The sequence below is a fragment of the Macaca mulatta genome, chromosome 14 (assembly GCF_049350105.2).
Source record: "Macaca mulatta isolate MMU2019108-1 chromosome 14, T2T-MMU8v2.0, whole genome shotgun sequence".
Classification (NCBI taxonomy): Eukaryota; Metazoa; Chordata; class Mammalia; order Primates; family Cercopithecidae; genus Macaca; species Macaca mulatta.
In genome coordinates, this window is record NC_133419.1 from 115,428,254 (window position 1) to 115,448,937 (window position 20,684).

Genomic DNA, 20,684 nt, shown 5'->3' on the forward strand with positions numbered 1-20,684 from the left:
AACCAGAGGCCAACGGATATTCTGTAAAGGACAAGATATTAAATACTTCAGGCTTTATGGGACAGGTAGTCTCTGTCTCAACTACTCAACTCCGCCTTTGTATACAAAAACAGACACGGACAATATATAAATAAATAGGCAGGTTATATTCCAATAAAACTTTACTCACAAAAGCCAGTAAATTGAGGAAGATAGTTGGAAAGAGACACATATAGATCAATGAGATACAATAAAAAACCCAGAAATAGGTTTATACAAATATGCCCAACTAATTTATTTTTTAATTTTTTATAATCTTAAAATATTTTCATTTTTTATTTTAGATTCAGGGGGTACATGTACAGATTTGTTACATGGGTATAGTAAGTGATGCTCAGGTTTGGGGTATGATTTATCCCATCACCCAGAGTGAGCATGGTACCTAATAATTTTTCAACCCTTACCCCCTCCCTTCCTCCCTATTCTAGTAGTCCCCACTATTGTTGCCATTTTTATGTCCATGAGTACCCAAGGTTTAGCTCCCACTTGTATAAGTGAGAACATGTGGTATTTGGTTTTCTGTTCTTATGTTCAGTTGCTTAGGGTAACGGCCTCCAGTTCATTCATGTTGCTGCAAAGGAAATGATTTCATTCTTTTTTATGGTTGCATAGTATTCCATAGTGTATATGTACCACATTTTCTTTGTCCAATCTATCATTGATGGGTTGATTCCATGTCTTTGCTATTGGGAATAGTACTGTGATGAACATACAAGTGCATGTGTCTTTTTGGTAGAATAATTTATTTTCTTTCAGATATATACCCAGTAATGGCATTGCTGGGTCAAATGGTAGTTCTGTTTTAAGTTCTTTGAGAAATCTCCAAACTGCTTTCCACAGTGGCTAAACTAATTTACAATCCCACCAACAGTGTATAAACATTCCATTTTCTCCACAGCCTTTCTAGCATCAGTTGCTTTTTGACTTTTAATAATAGTCACTCTAACTGGTGTGAGATGCTATCTCACTGTGGTTTTGATTCGCACTTCCTTATTAGTGATGTTGAGCATTTTTTTATGTTTGTTGGCCATGCATATGTCTTCTTTACAGAAGTGTATGTTCATGTTTTTTATCAGCTTTTAATGAGGTTTTATGTATATTTGCTTGTTAAATTGTTTAAGTTTCCAACAAATTCTCAATATTGGATCTTTGTCAGATTATAGTGCAAAATATTTTCTGCCATTCTGTAGGTTATCTGTGTACTCTGTTGACAGTTTCTTTTGCTGTGCAGAAGCTATTTAGTTTAACTAGGTCCCACTTGTCAGTTTTTATTTTTGTTGTAATTGCTTTTGAGGACTTAGTCAAAAATTCTTTCCCAAGGTCAATATCCAGAATGGTGCTTCATAGGTTTTCTTCTAGGATCCTTATAGTTTGAGGTGTTACATTTAAGTCCGTAATGCATGTTGATTTAATTCTTGTACATGGTGAAAGGTATGGGTCCAGCTTCATTCTTCGGCATGTGGCCAGCCAGTTATCCCAGCACCATTTATTAAATAGGGAGTTTTTTTTCCCTGTTCCTTTTTTTGTTGACTTTGTCAAAGATCACATGACTGTAGGAGTATGCCTTTATTTCTGGGTTCTCTATTCTATTCTGTTGCCTTATGTGTTTATTTTTGTACCAGTACCATGTTGTTTTAGTTATTGTAGCTTATATGATAGTTAGAAGTCGGGTAATGTATGCTCTGGCTTTGTTCTTTTTCTTTAGGATTGCTTTGGCTATTTGGGCTCTTTCTTGGTTCCGTACAAAATTTAGAATCGTTTTTTCTAATTCTGTGAGAAATGATGTTGGTACCTTGATAGGAATAGCGTTGAATATGTAGATTGCTTTGGGCAGTATCGTCATTTTAACAATATTGATTCTTCCAATCTGTGAGCATGGACTGTTTTTCTATTTGTTTGTGTCATCTATGATTTCTTTCATTAGTGTTTTGTAGTTCTTCTTGTAGAGGTCTTTCACTTCCTTTGTTAGATGTATTCCTAGGTATTTCATTTTTTTGGCTATTATAAATAGAATTGTGTTCTTGATTTGGCTCTCAGCTTGAATGTTATTGGTGTATAGAAACGTTACTGATTTTTTACATTGATTTTGTATCCTGAAACTTTACCGAAGTCATTTATCAGTTCCAAGAGCCATCTTGCAGAGTCTCTGGTGATTTCTAGGTATAGAATTATGTTATCAGCAAAGAGAGAGAGGTTGACTTCCTATTTTCCTATTTGGATAATTTTTATTTATTTCTCTTGCCTGGTTGCTCTGGCTAGGACTTCCAGTACCATGTTGATAGGAGTGGTGAGAGTGGGCATCCTTGCCTTGTTCCAGTTCTTAAGAAGAATGCTTCCGTCAGCTTTTGCCTGGTTAGTATGTTGTTGGCTGTGGGTTTGTCATAGATGGCTCTTACTATTTTGAGGTATGTTTCTTCAAATCCTAGTTTGATGAGTGCTTTTATCATGAAGTCATATTGGATTTTATCAAAAGCTTTTTCTGCATCTATTGAGATGAACATAAGGTTTTTGTTTTAAATTCTGTCCAACACACCTATCAGAATATTTAGAATTAGAAAAATAGAAATAACACCAAATGCTGGTGAGGATGTAAAGAAACTGGATTACTTATACATTGCTAATGGAAATATAAAAAGGTACGCTCTGGAAAACAGTTTGGCAGTTTCTTAGGAGACAAAACATGCAGTTAACCATATGAACCAGCAACTGTATGCTTGGGCAATTATCTCAGAAAAATGAAAACTTATGTTTATACAAATACCTCTACATGAAAGTTTTCATGCAGCTTTATTTAACCCAAACTGGAAATAATGTAGATGTTCTTAAGTGGATAAAGAGTTAAATACTTCATGGTACATCCATACTATGGAATAATACTCAACAATAAAAAGTAAAAAGCTGCTGATACAGAGGACTTGAATAAATCTCAAGAGGATGATGTTGATTTTTAAAAAGCCTATCCTAAAAGTTTACATACGATGTTGTTTAATTGATATAGCACTCATGAGATGACAAAATTATTGAAATGGAAAACAGACAAGTGATTGTGGTGGTAGATACATAAATCAGTGCATATAATACAATTTTATAGAACTAAATACACATGCACACACACACATAAGTAAGTACAAATAAAACTAAGATTGGTGGATTATGTCAAGGTCAGTATTCTAGTTGTAAAAGTGTACTATAGTTTTATATTATGTTACCATTGGGGGAAACTGGGTAAAGAATACACAGGATCTTTGTATCTTTATCACAACTGCATGTGAATCTTGGTGTAATCTGCTAACCCACTCTAAACCAACTGCATAACTCTCATCTTGGGGTTTCTGTGTCCTTCTGAAATGCCTGTTAATTGGATAATGAGTCTCCTGGATTGATCCTCCAATGTTCTTATATTTTTATTTTTCAGAACTCATTTTCTTTTTAGAATAAACTTTATTTAGGTGTGATTTACACACAATAAAATGTATTAACTTAATGTATATTATTAAATACATTTTGGCAAATATATATAATCGTAATATAGGACAATTCCCATCATCCCTAAAATGTTCCCTTATCTCCTTTGTAGTCAGTTCTCTCCCTTGCAACAAATAATCTGCTTTCTGACACTATAGTTTTTTTCTTTCCAATAATTTTGTTAAAATGTAGTTGTATTTCTGAAGGGCCTTCTATTACCTTCAGAGCTCCCTGTGAGATCTGCTGAGGCCACTTTTGCAACTGCATTTCTGTTCAACTTCTCTCTCTGCTTAGTCCTGCTTTCCTTGCCTTCTCACAAGTGTCCCTAAGAGCAATCTCCAGAAAACATACTACTTGAACATCTCAGATTCTGAATTTGCTGCCTTGGAAACCCAACCTGTGACACTGGTTTTTGACAATTTTATTTTTAGGTACCTAGGCATGGTATCTTTATTTATCTTGATAGTGTTCACTGTGCCTATTCAATCTGAAAAGACTTGTCATTGTTCAGTCCTTGGACTTAAATTTTTTTTTTTAATTCTCTATTTCCTTTAAATTTTTCTTTAAAAATTCTCTGTTTTCTCCTATTGAATGGATTTCAAAATATCTGCATTAATTTCCCCTTTCCATTAATTCTCCTTTCATACTCTCTAATTATACCTTTGCACTGCATTCTGAGAGAAGTCCTCAGCTAGGTCTTCAAATTCATTCATTCATTCACTCTTCCAGTGATTCAAATTGATGGACTATCTGGCCCATCAATTGGGTCTCTATAGCAGTTGCATAACCTACTTTCTTAGTTCTTCATTTATAACCTGTTCTTATTTAATTCACATGATATTCTGTCGTAACACTCTGAGGCTATTACTTTGATTTATTTTAATTAATTGTTCAGTTTGCTCTTTTAACTAGTTTTTTAGTATTCTATTTGTTGAATTAGTGCTGTTTTTTATAATGAATTTCCACAATATTGGGTGTTTCTTGCTTGTGCATTCATTTTTATATAAGACTCTCCTTATTCTATTTTTAGTGGATGTGGTTTTCTTTGGGGAAACAATCCTGCTTCAGGTGATTTGGGGTCCTGAAACCATAAATCTGCTTCAAGGAGGTATAGCTATTTTGGAGGCTATGGGTTTCCTTCTTCTTCTTGGGTGCTGTAAGTTATCTAATACATTACCCTTCCTTGCTTCCCCCAATACCTATATTCATAATTTTAGCCTGAAGATTGATGTTCTGCTGGCTACTTCTTGATACAAATGAACATGGGATGTGATCATCTTATGGGGTCAACCCATGTGGAAAGTTAAAATATATTTCTTTAACCACTCACCTAGATGTTTTGCAAGGGGTCTTTCTAACCCCCTATATCCTTACCTTTAATTTTTAAGCACCTCCAGAGCCATGGCACCTTTCCTAACAGTCCTCTCATGTGCTTTGGACAGTGGTTTCTTCTGTTAACCCAGTCCCATGTTATGTTTCTTTCATGGACCTCTTCATGATCACTGGTGTGCCTTTTTGCTTTCCAGGTCTTTTATGAAATAATTCCTTAAACAATATCTTTTCTAAGGGGTTGAGTCAGTAAATGTCAGCAGGAATTTGAGTCAGCAGGAATTTGTATTCAGTTCATTCTCCAACTCTTAAAAAAGTGTTTGGGATAGTTTAAATACCACCAGAATTATTATTTTAAGTTTCAATAGAACTTATCTTTTAAAAAATCCTCTGGGCTTGAGTTAGGTGTAAATTTTGACTACTGGTAGCATTTCTTCCATAAAATATAGTCTTTCTAGGTTTCCTATATCTTGGTAATTTTGATCAGTTGTATTTTGCTTAAAAAAATCCATTCCTTTTATTTAGATACTTTAATCTGATATAAATTTGGCATAGTAAATTCTTATAATTTAAAAGCTCTACTATTTTCTATATGTCTTAGAAGATATATTTTACAAATGCTTTGTGTGTGTGTGTAATGAACAACTTTTAGGGGAAAGATTATTATTATTATTTTCTCTACAGTGTGTGAGCACAGTGCTTTTTATAATACTGGTTTACTTTTCTTTGTAATCCCTTTGAAAGTATTCATTGTACTGCTGTTGGTTACGGTTCAGAGAACCAAGACTTTTTGCCTATGCCAGGTGTATGGCTAATAATTTGCTTTATTATACACCATTTATCTTGAAAGCTATGGCTATCAACAGAAAGTAATGAAAATTAGCATGACTTCTAATTTACTTAGGTTCACAATGATATATCTCCTGGATATGTTATTTGAATTGTTGTGAATTAGCAGGTTTGGTAATCTTGGTAGACTCTCCAGCTTCTCTTAGATACATGCTCAAGGAAAAATAAGCACGTGTCCCCAGGCGACTCCATGGCCATTTCTGTGAGTATAGTAGGGAGATATTAATAACCATTGGACATCTCTTATTCCTGTGGTGTTTGGGATTTTTCTTAGCATTTCTAAAAGCAGGGAATAGTTTTCTTTTCTCAGCATGTTCAAAATAATCTACAAAAGCACTTCAAATCAATCTGTAATTCTGAGTATAAAGCTTTCTCTCTTTTTCTCTGTTGTTGAGACCTTTCAAAATCCACTTCTTATTAGTGGTTTCCTTCTACCACTGTATTTTTACAGAATAATCTCTTATATCTTATCTAAGAATTTTTCTCCCTCTCCAATAAACCAGGTTGAGAGCTCAAATCTAGAAGTCACTAGCTATGAGAATGTGGCAAGTCACTAAACCTCTCTGAGTATAGTTGTCTCAATTGCAAAACAGGGGAGTTAAGATTGTATCCATGTCATAAGATTGTTATGAAGATAAAACAAGATAAGGAATGTATGTTGTTTAGCTTAGTACATAGGAATCAATAAATATTAGTTGGTATTGTCAGATATCATAATCATCGTCATCATTCACGTGTGCTAACTGCTTTTCCTCAACTTCATGTAAAAAACTTCTAGCTTAACCTTGCAGGAACTATTTGGGGTGATCATCTATAATAGGAAAGTAGCTATGGCACCCTATCCAACAGGTCTTTGTTACAAATATCTGTCTCCGTCTACTAGATCTGTAGCCGAGCGTTCCTACATGGGCACCATCTGTGCTTGTTTGTGGTGTTCCTGGAAAGCACACTTCTAAAGCCTGCTCATTCTCTCCTCTCTCTCTGGAAGCGATAACCTGCCAACCTCTGAGTGCTGGCAATTTGCAAGGTATTGATTTACCTGACTCTTGCACTCCCTCCTAGAACACACACACACATTGTAAAACTCGTTTCTTCCTTTATACAATTGGATTTCTCTTATTTTCTATGTTCTGACAATAGTCCAATTTCGATCTTTGCCCTAGAATTTTAGTGCTGTGTTTTCCTTTTAAACCAGTTCTTTCAGCACTGATATCAGCTAATGCCCCCAACTCATCTCTACTGATATCAGTAATACCCCAATCCCATTTCTACTGACCTCAGCTAATACCCAAACTCATCTTCACCAATATCAGCTAATGCCTCAAACCCCTTTCCACAGAGATTGGGGTAGAGATGGGTTGGGGCATTAGCCGATGTCAGTGCTGAAAGAATGGGTTTAAAAAAGAAACAGAGCAATCATTTTTTGCAGCAAAGATTAAAATTATAACAATAAAGTATAAAAATGAATTTAAAATATTTAGTTATAAATATAATAAGCAACATTTCTTGAGTACTTACAGTGTGCCAGTCACTCAGCAAGAACATTCCTTAGGCTATAACATGTCTTCCTGCCAAACAATTGTAGAGGTAGTTTGTGCTATTATCCTCATTTTGTGGATGAGAAAACAGACACTTGGATTGAATCACTGACTCATGGTCACAGACATCTATTGAGCAGTGAACCGGGACACAAGTCTAGGGTTTGAGGGGATTCTCCTCTTGAATCTAAACCAACTGAGAGAAACAAAATAGTCAGAAGGTTCAGGATCAAAAGACTGGCTCTTTTGCTGACTTAAGTTAGAATGAAGAGGCCGGGCGCAGTGGCTCACACCTGTAATCCCAGCACTTTGGGAGGCCGAGGCAGGCGGATCCCCTGATCTCAGGAGTTTGACACCACTTTGGGCAACATGGTGAAACCCCATCTCTACTAAAAAATTAAAGTGTTTCATAAAGGTGTGAAGTGAGCCCTCAGCCTGCAGTGATGCTGCCACACCAGCAGATGGCACTGAATAGCTTCTCAGGTGCCGCAGGAAAACCATTTACCAATGGTGGTTGCAACCTCTTAATTAGCTTGGACTGAGGAATTCATATTAGAATTTGTTTTATTCATTATTTTTACTGCTTATTGCCATTATTTTCCTTCCTTCCTTCCTTCCTTCCTTTCTTCCTTCCCTTTCCTTTCCTTTTTTCCTTCCTTCCTCCCTCCCTCCCTCCCTTGTTCTTTTCTTCCTGCCTTCCTCCTTCCCTTCCTCCTTCTTCAGTAAAATTGACTAATAAAATTTGTATATATTTAAGGTACACAATGCAATGTTTTAATGTATGTACACATTGTGAAATGATTACCCCAATCAAGCTAATTAACACAACCATTACCTCACATAGGTACCATTTTGTGTATGTGTGTGTGGTGAGAATACTTAAGATTTACTCTATTAGCAAATTTAGTATTTAATAAAATTATTATTAACTGTAATCACAATCCTGTACATTAGGTCTCCAGAACTGACTCATCTCACAACTGGAGGTTTGTACCCTTTGACCAGCAGCTCCTTATTTCCTCTACGACTTGACCACTGGTAGGTAACCATTCTTCTACTCTCTGTTTCTATTATATTCTGTTTTTTAAGATTCCATATATGAGTGAGATCATTCAGTATTTGTCTCTTTGTGTCTGGATTATTTCACTTAGCCTAATGTTCTTCAGATTCATTCACGTTGTTGCAAATGGCAGGATTTTTTCTTTTGTTAAGGCTGAATAATATTCCATTATATATACAGTAGTCCTCTTTTATCCATGGGAATGTGTTCCAAGATCTCCAGTGGATGTCAGAAACCACAGATAGTACCAAACCATATATATATATATATATACACACACACACAAACACATATATATATACACACACACACTATGTTTTTTTCTATACATAATTACCTATGATAAAGTTTAATATATAAATTAGACCCTGTAAGAAATCGAGAACAATAAGAATAAAATAAAGCAATTATAACAATAGACTGTAATTAAAGTTAGGTATATGTAGTCTTTCTCTCTCTATATATAAATATCTTATTGTACTTTACTCATCTATTTTTAGAGCATGGATGACTAGGGGTAACTGAAACCCTAGAAAGTAAAGCTGTGAATAAGAGGGGGTAAGCAGAGACTATAGTGTATGTATCACATTTTCTTTATATAGCCTTCCATTGGCAGACACGTAGGTTGTTTCTGTATCTTGGTTATTGTGAATAATAATATGATGAACAGGAAAGTGCATGTTCTTTGACAGGCAAGTGCAAGTTCTTCGACATACTGTTTTCATTTTCTCTGTATATATACTCAGAAGTGGGATTGTTGGGTCATATTGTATTTCTATTTTTAATTTTTTGATCACTCTCTATACTTTTTTAAAAAAATAATGACTATACCAATTTACCTTCCCACTAACAATGTATAAGGGTTTCCATCTTTCCATGTGTGATTAAAAAGAATGTGCATTCTGCTGCTGTTGAATCAACTGTTTTGCATATCCTGTTAGGTCCATTTGATCTAAGGAGTAGTTCAAGTGTTCTATTTCCTTATCAATTTTCTGTCTGGATGAGCTATCTGTTGTCAATAGTAAGGTATTTAGCTCCACTGCTATAATTATATTGCTGTCTAGTTCTCCCTTCAGAACTGATAATATTTGCTTGATACAGTCTTTCTGATATTGGGTGCATATGTATTTAGAATTGTAATATCCTTTTGATGGATGACTCCTTAATCATCAAATAATGACGCTGTCTCTTGTGATAGTTTTTAACTTAAAGTCTATTTTGTCTCATATAAATATATCTATTCCTTGTTTATTCCTTCATTTCTTGAAGAAGAAATGAACTTCTTCAGCTTTTGTTTGTCGGGAAAGTCTTTATCTCTTCCTCATTTCTGTAGGACAGATTTTCTGAGTACAGTATTATGGGTTGGCAGGTTTTTGTGTTTTCTTTCAACACTTTAAATATGTCATCCTACTCCTACTGTCTCCTGGCTTGCATGGTTTCTGCTGATGTATCTGCTGATATAGTTATCGGAAATTCTCATGTATTTGATGAGCTTCTCTTGTTGCTTTCAAAATACTCTGTCTTTGATTTTTGACAGTTTGATTACAATGTGTCCTTGTGAAGTCTTCTTTGGGTTGAAACTATTTGAAGACTTCAAGCTTCCTATACCTGTATGTCCATATCCTCTCCAGATTTGTGGAGTTTTCAGTCATTGTTACCTTAAATTAGCTTTCTTCTCCTTTTTCTCTTCTTTTGCTGAGAGTACTGTAATGCTAATGTGAGCTCTCTTGGTGGTGTCCTGTAAATCCCATAGGCTTTCTTCACTCCTTTTTATTTTCTTTTCTCCTGTAACTGGACCATTTCAAATGATTTGTCTTCAAATTCACAGATTCTTTCTTTTGCTTGACCAAGTCTACCATTGACTCTCTCTATTGCATTTTTCCATTTCATTCATTATATTCTTCAGCCCCCGGATTTCTATTTGGTTCTTTCTATGATTTCTAAGTCTGTCAAACTTCTTGTTTTGCTCACGTGTTGTGTTCCTAAATTTGGTGAGTTGTCTGTGTTCTCTTGTAGTTCACCGAGATGTCTTGAAGCAATTATTTTTCATTCTTTGTTAGGCAATTAATAGATCATGATTTCTTTGGGGTCACTTACTAGAATATTTTAGGGTTCCATTGATGATGTCCTGTTTTCTTGAATTTTTGTGTACCCTGAAGTCCAGTGTTGCTGTCTTCACTTTTGCAGAAGCAGTCACTTCCTACAGTCTTTACTGACTGGCTTTGGAAAAGAAAGACCTTGACAATCAGCCCAACTATAGATTTTCAGACTCTCTCAGATTTTTTTCTATGGACGTGCCCACTTCCTACCTCTTGTTCCCTCTTGGTGGGAATTCTAAGATTATATGCCTTCTCTCAATCCTGCAAAGCCAGGCTGGGTGATGAAAGCCTCCCATTTGTTTTCTCTAGGATGGTGCTCTGAAACGGTGAAGTTTGTGTACCTTCTCACAGCACTTGTTGTCCATGAGGTTGTGCAGGAAGTCAGCATTTGGAGAGGGACTCAGTGCATTTGTAATGCTCCTGGGCCAGTTGTTGTTGTTCTGCAGGTAAAGCCTGGCCCCAAGCAGCTCACGGATAGGCTTCCTGATGGAGTCCATGGAGTGGTTAGTAAGGTCTGTGGCCTTTCTTCCTTGCTCCCAGCTTCTCCCAAGCACTCAGCCACACAGATCACATTAGTATTCTGGGTGAAATGAGAAAGAAGTGGGCCTCTTGGGAGCCATCCCACATGGCTGGGAAAGCTGAGTGCTCACTCATATCACTGTCACTTTCCAACTTGGGAGAAATTATGGGCCAACAGGGTCTCTTAACTGTGCTTCCTTGAGAAGGGGTGACCACGGGTAAAGTGAAATTTTTCTTACTTTCTTCAATGTGTTTATTCTTGGATTTTTTTTTTTTTTTTTTGCCCTAACACTGTACTAGAACTTCTTTACTGGACTCTCAAACTTCCATGACGGTATTTTTGTTTATGGGTATTGGTCAAAATGGATGTTTCTGTAGGCAGATGATAGTAGAAATCTCTTATTCTGCTATTTTGCTAATGTCACTCTGCAGTGAATTCTTGAATGTAACCATCCTCCCAGTTGGTCCCAAGCGTGGCTCTGGGGTAGTGAGAGTTATCTCTGATGTTTATGTGGGTTTGACCAATTCCAGCAGGCTTCTTTTGTTGAGTCAAGTAAGTCAACTCACTTTGAACCCAATGTGGCTGCTTTTATTTGGGGTTGTTAAGACTGAGTTTTGGCACCTTTTGAGGCATGCAAATGGGTTATCTGTTTTGTCGTAGGGGTAGCCCTGGTTTTGCAATAAATATTCAGGCAACTTAAATAAAAATATTTTAAGCAACAGGCTTCATTTTCTACTATTTAACCAAACTGTCTTTTAAATTTTGGCAACTTACATTAATAGAATGGAAAGATTCAATATTGAGTTCAGGGAATTACCAGCCAAGGATTGATGTTTTTGCACCAGAGACATTAACTTAGCAAAGTAATTGTACACCAAGGCCTCGATTCAGCTTTGTAAGTTCTCAGTAAATTATGCATGTTGTGTTGCATGTAATCTTAGCTCTGTGTCTCAGTTTATTTAAATGTAAAATGGAAATTATGATAGTACTTATTAATATTGGTTTTTATAATGTGACACATAAGCATGAGCAAAGTAGTATCAAGCAAACTGGAGAGGTAAGGAAATGGTTAGAATAGAATAGGATTTTAAAATAAATTTACTTGAGAAAAATGCTTAAAATCTATTTATTTTATATACGGCTTTAGAATTTACAAAACTTTCATTTATTTTTTGAGTTTAATAATGTAGATACTATTATCTACTTTTTATAGATGGGAAAACTCAGGCTTATATGTATTGTGTGTCTTGGTTAAGGTGGAACAGTCAATAAATAGCAGAAGTGGGAAGAGATTCCAGTCCTTTTCCACCTTATCTATTTTCCACTCCTTTCTATTCTGTTTTATGGTTAGATGTTTTAAATAAACTTTCTTTAGTGAGTGTATATATATTATGTATATATGTGTGTGTGTGTATATATAGATATATGTGTGTATATATACATGTGTGTATATACAAGTATATATGTGTGTACATGTGTGTATATATACACATGTATATTTACACATGTACATATATATAAGTGTATATTTATATATGCATGTATATGTGTATTTTTTACCAAAGCTAGGAAAAGGTGTGTTTCTCTATTCTTCCTTTTGTGTCTATGGATTCTGCTCTCTCATTTCTCTTGGGGTCCTTTGTTAACCCAGCTCAATCCCGTATACACGAGCTGATTTACTCAAGAAAGTAGGATGGCTTTCCTTATTAAATTCTTCCTGGTGTGAATGTGGTCTTTGGTATTCACTTTCTTCTCAATTCCAGATATCAGAGACTTTTTCTTCACCGTGGCTTTTGTACAAATTAGAGATACACCAAAGTTTGGCTTCATCCTGAGAATTTGGCCACAACATCTGTTACTCAGGTGTGGATTTTTCAGTCTTAGCCTTTGAAGGTCAGAGTGGCCTAGAGACATCCTTAAACATAACCTCTGACACCTTTGAACTTGTAGTCAATAACAACATCATCCTGTGGTGTACTGTAATATCTAACCAGTTTAACAACATAAGGAATACAAATATGACATGCTATTCAGATTTATTGTTGATACTTTTCAAAACAAGTGAGCATTCTGGATGTTACTTAGAGTGAAAAATCTCTTTATGTATTTTATATATGAAAATTCTTGACTGGGCACGGAGGCTCATGCCTTTCATTCCAGCACTTTGGGAGGCTGCAGCAGGTGGGTTACTTGAGCTCAGAAGTTTGAGACCAGCCTGGGCAGCATGGTGAAATCCAGTCTCTACAAAAATTAGCCAGGCGTAGTGGCATGCACCCATGATCCCTGCTACTCAGGAGCCTGAGCTGGGAAGATCGCTTGAGCCCAGGAGGTTGAGGCTGCAGTGTTTGTACCACTGCAGTCCAGCTTGGGTGACAAAGCGAGATCCTGTCTCAGAAAAAAAGAAAGAAAAACAATTCTCACAATATTAAAAGCATGAAGGCATATTTATCATTACAATTATAAAACAGAACAATTACTATGAAAGCTGTTCGTTTTGTGTATAAAATAATTTAGAATTTTAAAATAGTTAATAAATAAGAATATAAATTAGCAGTTAATAAAAAAAATTAAGAGAAACTGTTAGCTGGATAACTTCAGGAAGTTATTCTTAGCAAATAAATATTCATGAGAATTTCAAAAATGCAAAGCAAAATAATAAAAACATTATTATGCCATAGTTCTAATATTTATAAAATTGTTTGATGTATATTAGAGAAAATAAGCTTTAAGATCTTAGTCTGTTTGTTTTGCTATAAAGGAATACCTGAGGCTGGGTAATTTATAAAGAAATGAGGTTTATTTGGCTCACGGTTCTGCAGGCTATACAAGAAGCATGGCCCAGCGTCTATTTTGGGGGAGGGTCTCAGACTGCTTCCATTCATGGTGAAAGGCAAAAGGGAGCTGGCTGATGCAGATCACATGGCTATATTGAAAAGCAAGAAAGCAGAGGAGATGCCAGGTTCTTTTTCAACAGACAGCTCTTACAGGAACCAAGAGTGAGAACTTATTCGCTGCTGCAAAAATGTATTGAGCATTCATGAAGAATCTGGCCTCATGATGCAAATACCTCCTACCAGGCTCACCTCCTCCAATACTGGGGATCAAATTTCAACATGGGTCTTGACAGAGCCAAACAAACTACATTCAAACCATAGCAAGAGCAATATTTAAATTTTATGTTAAATGTAATTCCAGGTAAGCTATGGTTCTTTCAAGAAAAATTTCTTTGGGGAATTTTTTACCTCTTGTAAGTATGAATTCAGAATGTCAACTGTGACTTCTAAATTCCATGAGAAGGGAAAACTCCAAAATAAGGTAGAAAACCTAGATATGAGAAAGTATACTAGAGTGGAAGAAGAAAACAAGAGAAAAATTGGATGTCTCCAAATTTCTTATTCTTTTACCAATTTTAATATTATATAATCTTACAAATGTACTGTACAGGGACCATGGAACAGCTATCTGACCCTACTAAACATGTATTATGCCTGCATGTTAATAAGTTTGCAATTTTATTTATAAAAGTTTAGTGATAAAATTATAATGCTCATATTTAAATATATTATGATTAACATCATACATTTTGTATAACTATAAATTTTATATATCTACAAATAAAATAGTATATTTTATGTCTCAGAACTTCCTTTTATGATGGTTATTTTTAGCTTTGGCTTGGCTTTAGTTGAATATTGACTTTAACACTTGGGCAGTTGGTGTTTGACCAGAATCTATCTTTGGTGAACTTCTGGTACAAACTGTCTCATAATTTTGGCAGCCATGTTGTACTCTGGGTAATGAGGTGTTGACCCTCATCGAGGGGCATCCCTACTATGCAGAGTAACTAGTTATGGTAATGGGTATCATGGTACTCACTTTATTTCTGTCAGCTGAACCAGGATTTGTCAAGGATATCATATACACTGAAAACAAAACAAAACAAAACAATGACTTTTAAAACACCTCCTAGGAGTCAAGTATTATAAGAAACCCAGTATGTCAAATCCAGAGACATAAATTATTCAAGGATTGTTACAAAACCAGAGGTGCATGAGAAAACCTAAATCCAAAGAACCAAGAATTAGTAGGAGATCCACTTCAGGAGCTAAGAATTCAAGCATTTAAAGGACGAGGTATCAAAAGGGAATCCCTGGGCTGGGCATTATGACTCATGCCCATAATCCCAGCACTTTGGGAGGCCGAGGTGGGCGGATCATGAGGTCAGGAGATCAAGACCATCCTGGCTAACATGGTGAAACCATGTCTCTACTAAAAATACAAAAAATTAGCCGGGCTTGGTGGTGGGCACATGTAGTCCCAGCTACTCAGGAGGCTGAAGCAGGAGAATGGCATGAACCCAGGAGGCAGGGCTTGCAGTGAGCTTAGATCATGCCACTGCACTCCAGGCTGAGTGACAGAGCGAGACAATGTCTCTATCGGCCTGGGTCCTGAGTGTTACTACTCAGTCAGACACCTAATAGAACATAAAAATTAAGTAAGCAGATTAAAAAACCCCTTTTTAAAATTAAACCACTAAGTTTGTGGTTGTGCATTACTGTAGTATAATCTATCCTACAGAGACACTCAATTCAAAGAAAGGAATCTGGATAGAGGTAAGGTAGAAGACATGAGTATCTGATTAAGGATCAAAGAAGAGGTATAAGAGTGACATTTTGGAGACACTACTACAAATTAGCCAAAGAGATTGAGTACATGGATTTCTCCTGTCAATAACACACTAACATGGCAACAAGACATAGAAATGTTTGCTTTCTTTAGGCTTAGGGCCATATAAAAGGAAGGTGTTTTTGTGTGTGTGTGTGTGTGTGTTCATTTGTTTTTGTTTGTTTGTTTGTTTTTGGGATGGAGTCTTACTCTGTCGCCCAGGCTGTAGTACAGTGGCTTGATCTTTGCTCACTGCAACCTCCACCTCCCGGGTTCAAGCAATTCTCTTGCCTCAACTTCCCGAGGAGCTGGGACTACAGACATCTCATAGCTATAGCACCTGGAATACATGACTTCTTCAATCACCACAGCAGGGAAACAGATACTGGAGAAGAGTATTTGGACTTTTCACTGCCTGCACAGAAGTGATACATGTCACTTGATTACATAACTCACATATGCATTACCTCATGTATTACTCCATTTTTACATTGCTATAAAGAATGATCTGAGGCTCCGTAATTTATAATCAAGAGGTTTAATTGACTCACAGTTCTGCATGGCTGGGGAAGCCTCAGGAAACTTACAATCATAGCTGAAGGTGAAGAAAGGGAAGCAAGACATGTCTCACACAGTGGCAGGAGAGAGAGAGGGCAAGGGGGGAACTTCCAAACACTAAAACCATCAGATCACATAAAAACTCACTCACTATCATGGGAAACCACTCCCATGATCCAATCACCTGCCACCAGGTCCTTCCCTTGACACATGGGAATTACAATTTGAGATGAGAGTTGGGTGAGGACACAGCACCAAACCATATCATCTCATATACCCATCATTTTTGTGGTGGGAAAGAATTTATATCTACCCTCTTAGCATTTTTCAAGAATATGATATATTATTAAGTACAGTTGCCATGCTGTACAATAGATTGCTTGACTGTATTCCTCCTATTTAACTGACGTGTTGTGGCCTTTGACCAACATTGCTCCAGTTCTCCCCAGCCCTTGGTCACCATCATTCTACTCTCTACTTTCACGAGATCACCTTTATTAGATGCCACAGCTGAGTGAGGTCATGTGGTATTTGTCTTTCTGTGCCTGGCTTATTTCACTAAGCATCTTTCTTTTTGATCCACTCGTCTTTATGTGCCATACTTACATTCTTTTTTCATTTTCTTTCTTTTTTATTACTATTTTGTTTTGAAACAATTTTAAACTTACAGAAAAGTTGCAGGTATGATACAAAGCAGTTTCTTTTTCCTGAGATGTCTGGGAGTAAATTGCCTGTGTGTTGCTCCATTGTCCCCTAGTATGTGCATTTCCTACTAATAAGGACTCTCTCCTATAAACCAAAACACAACCTGCAAAATCAAGAAATTAACATTGATACATCACTATCATTTAATCTTCAGACACACTCAAATTTTGCCAGATGCCTCAAAAGTGTTGTTTACAGCAAAAGAATCCAATTTGGAACCATGAGTTGCTTTTCACTGTCTTGTCTTCCCAGACTCCCTCACTTTGGCCCAATTCTCAGTCTTTCCTTGACTTGCATTACCTTGACACTTTTGAAGACTACAGACCGGTTACTTTTTACTGTGTTTTTCAATTTGCATTTCTTTCATGTTTCCCCTTTATTAGATTCAAGTTGTACATTTTGGCAGGAATATCACATAAGCAATCCTGTGTTCTTCTTGTCGCATGCCATTAGATGACACAGATTCTGATTTTTTCACTTTTGTTACTTGAATGAGATGGTATCTGCCATGCTTCTCCACAACAAAGTCTTTCTTTTTCCATTTGTATTTAATAAGCATTGTGGGAAGTTACTTTGGAACTACATATATATATATATATATATCCATTATCAAACTTTCAATTTATTCGTTGATTAATTTGTGTCAGGAATACATATGGTTTCCATTTTATTCAATGGATTATAATTTGTTGCCATCATTGTTTATTTTGATAATAAAATTGTGCTAGATTTGACCAGTGAGGGCCTCTTCAGCTAGGCTTCTCTAGCTGTCAGTTTGACACACCTTTATCATTCTTTGAGCTATTCCTTGTTTTCTAGGACAAGATATTCCAAATTCATCTTGTACTTTTCTTGCCTCAGCACTGGAACTACCATTTCTCCAAAGAGTCCTGGTTCCTTTTAGTAGAGCATACGTATTTGGAAGTCACGATCTAGGCACCTGGTATGTGCATTGCTATTTGTATTACTGTTCCTAGGCTCTATCAGGGGAGTGTTAGGGAATATATGTATGTATGTATATATATTTACATCTAAATTCATTCACATATATCTAATCCATTATGCATAGATACATACACACACATACATTTATGTATATGTATATAATGTATACAGTCAGCCCTCTGTATCAGCAGGGAACTGATTCCAGGACCTACCACAGATACCAAAATCCCCAGGTGTTCAAATCCCTTATATAAAATGGGGTCAGCACTCTATCTGCAGGTTCCGCACCTGCAGATTCAAGCAATTGTGGATGGAAAATTTGTACAATTGGCCTCCCATATCCATCTGCTGATGTGAAACCCACAGAAAAGAAGGGCCAACTGTACCCATATAATCTCCAAAAGTTCACAAAGATGCACCGCAGGGCTCATTCTGGTATTCTCCCTTTTCATTTTTGTAATGCCTTTCTCTGACAATGATAAAACTGTCTCTCATTATCCTTATTTCATCAATCCCCAGTACATGACCAAGCATTCATTGCTACCATCCCTTCTTCATGTGAACACCTTCTTTGTGTCTAACACTCACGCTGGCCATCACCTCTGTGGGAATGCCCTTTCCACTCTGCTCAGGCTTTGAAACTCACTGTAAACCTCCTTCCACATGGATGTCTTCTTCACCCTGCTCAGGCTTGGCCACCCTGCTCAGGCTGTGCCTGACACCCCATCCACCCGGCTCAGGCTGTGCCTGACACCCCATCCACCCTGCTCAGGCTGTGCCTGATACCCCATCTACCCCATCTGTGTCTCCCACATGAATGTCCTCTGATATCCATGCCTGGCCACCCTCCATGTAGACTCTCTCCTCTCCCTACTCAGGCTCTGAGCACTCGCCAAGATGCTCCCTGCCTTCCTCCAAGAGGCCATTCTTCTCACCCACCCAGGCTCAGACCCAGGCAGCCCTCCTAGACGGGTGCTCTCTTAGCTCAGTTCAATGCCTTCCATCGCACTACTGAGGCTCCCTCCACCTCCGCATCAGGTACAGAGGTCCATCCTGCTCTGCCTACCTAAAGGTGTTAGAATCAAACTCTTCAATAAGGGAAGGAAAGAGAAGTAAAAGATCTCACAGTTTCTTTTGAGACAAATTTATCATGTCTGGTATGTTTCTTTCCATTTTTGCTCCCCAAGTTCTCTTCCTCCAGGCTATCACATGTCTGCGGACAAGTTTTACCCTTAATATCTGCCATGAGTAGTTTTATACAATTGAAAAAGATTTACTGAGCAATATATCCTTAATTTGATCCTTGCCTTTAGGTAATATAATTTCTTGAAAGATTTTATTGGCATCTATCCTAAAATTGCTTTTTGACTCTTTAAGTTTTACTATGTGGTGTCCAGAAGCAATTGGCTTTTCAATCCTGCAAAGTTCCAATTCTTAAATTTTCCCATTTCCTTTCATTTCAGCTTTCAAACTGGGAAATTCTTCCCTGGGCTTATTTCTTATAGTATCTAGCCAAACACGACAAACATCACTAAACAAACACTCCAACATTATGTTTTCCCCTTGAGCGCCAGGTTCACTTAAATATGATCTACTTCCCAAGTTACACAGGTGACAGTTCTACTAAATATTTAGTCACAATAAAACATGAATTGCAACCTTTGTAGCCTCTATTAGTTGTCTTGCCAAAGGACATCTAACTGTGAAGTTAGTGCCGCGTATTTGGGTTGCTTTTTACAAAGCCTCCCAACTTTTGATATGGAAGTCTGTATTAATCAGAGTAGACTAGTTATGTTTTGATAACAAATGATTCAACATTTCAGTGCCTTAACACAACAAATGTTGATTTCTTGATGGCATTTTATGTCCTACTCTGGTTGGGGGTGGGGTGGAGTGAAGGTCCTGCTTTGCATGGTCACTCAGGGACTCAGACTGTCGAAAGTCCTGCCATTCTGCATCTACACTATCTGAAATGACCACTCTCTAGTTGCTTCAGCAGGGGACAGAGGCTGAAGAAGCATGCATGGGTTTTCTATTGCCTCATATCAAACTGGATATACATTACTTATGGTCACTTTTCAATGGCCAGAATTAGTTATGTGGTCCCAGCCAACTGCAAAGGAGCAGAATGTGCAGCCTGCTATGTGCCAAAAAGGAGAGAACAAAATATTGGCAAACAGTTGTAGTATCTTCTACAATACACCATTCATTGGTTGATTCCAGTGGTGAGTCTCATTCTGCCGTGTTATTATTTATGAGATGTCTTTTACACTAATTCAACAGACATTTATTGAGTTCCTATTGTGTCCGAGTACTCCTTTAGACACTGGGTATATCTATACACAGATATATCAGTTCAGTGATATATCAGTAAACAAAAGTGACAAAACCTACCTACCCTCATTTTTAATGGGAGAGACAGACAAATTTTTAGCTGCTAGGTGTCATTAGGGAAAATTAAAGCAGAAAAGGAGGCTAGGGTTTTCTGGTGGGGGGATGAGATTTAAAAGCTTTAATATTTCAGCTGGGAAAGCCTACTACAACAGTCATTGTGGTAAGCTGAATAATGCTCCCCAAAATGTCCATGTCCTAATCCCTGGAACCTGCAAATATGTGACCTTACATGGCAAAAGGGACTTTAAATCAGTGGCTAAATCTTGATCACTTCATCATGAGATGGGGAGATCATCCTAAATTATTCAGGGGGGCCCAACATAATCATGAGGGTCTTTACAAGATGGCAGGGGGGTTAGAGTCAGAGAAGGCAATGTGATGATGAAAGCAGAGAAAGAAAGGGATTTGAAGATGCTATGATGATGGCTTTGAAGATGGAGAATGGGTCCTGAAGCCAAGAAATATGGGCAGCCTCTAGAATAAGGAAAAGACAAGGCAATAGCCCTGTTGACATTTTG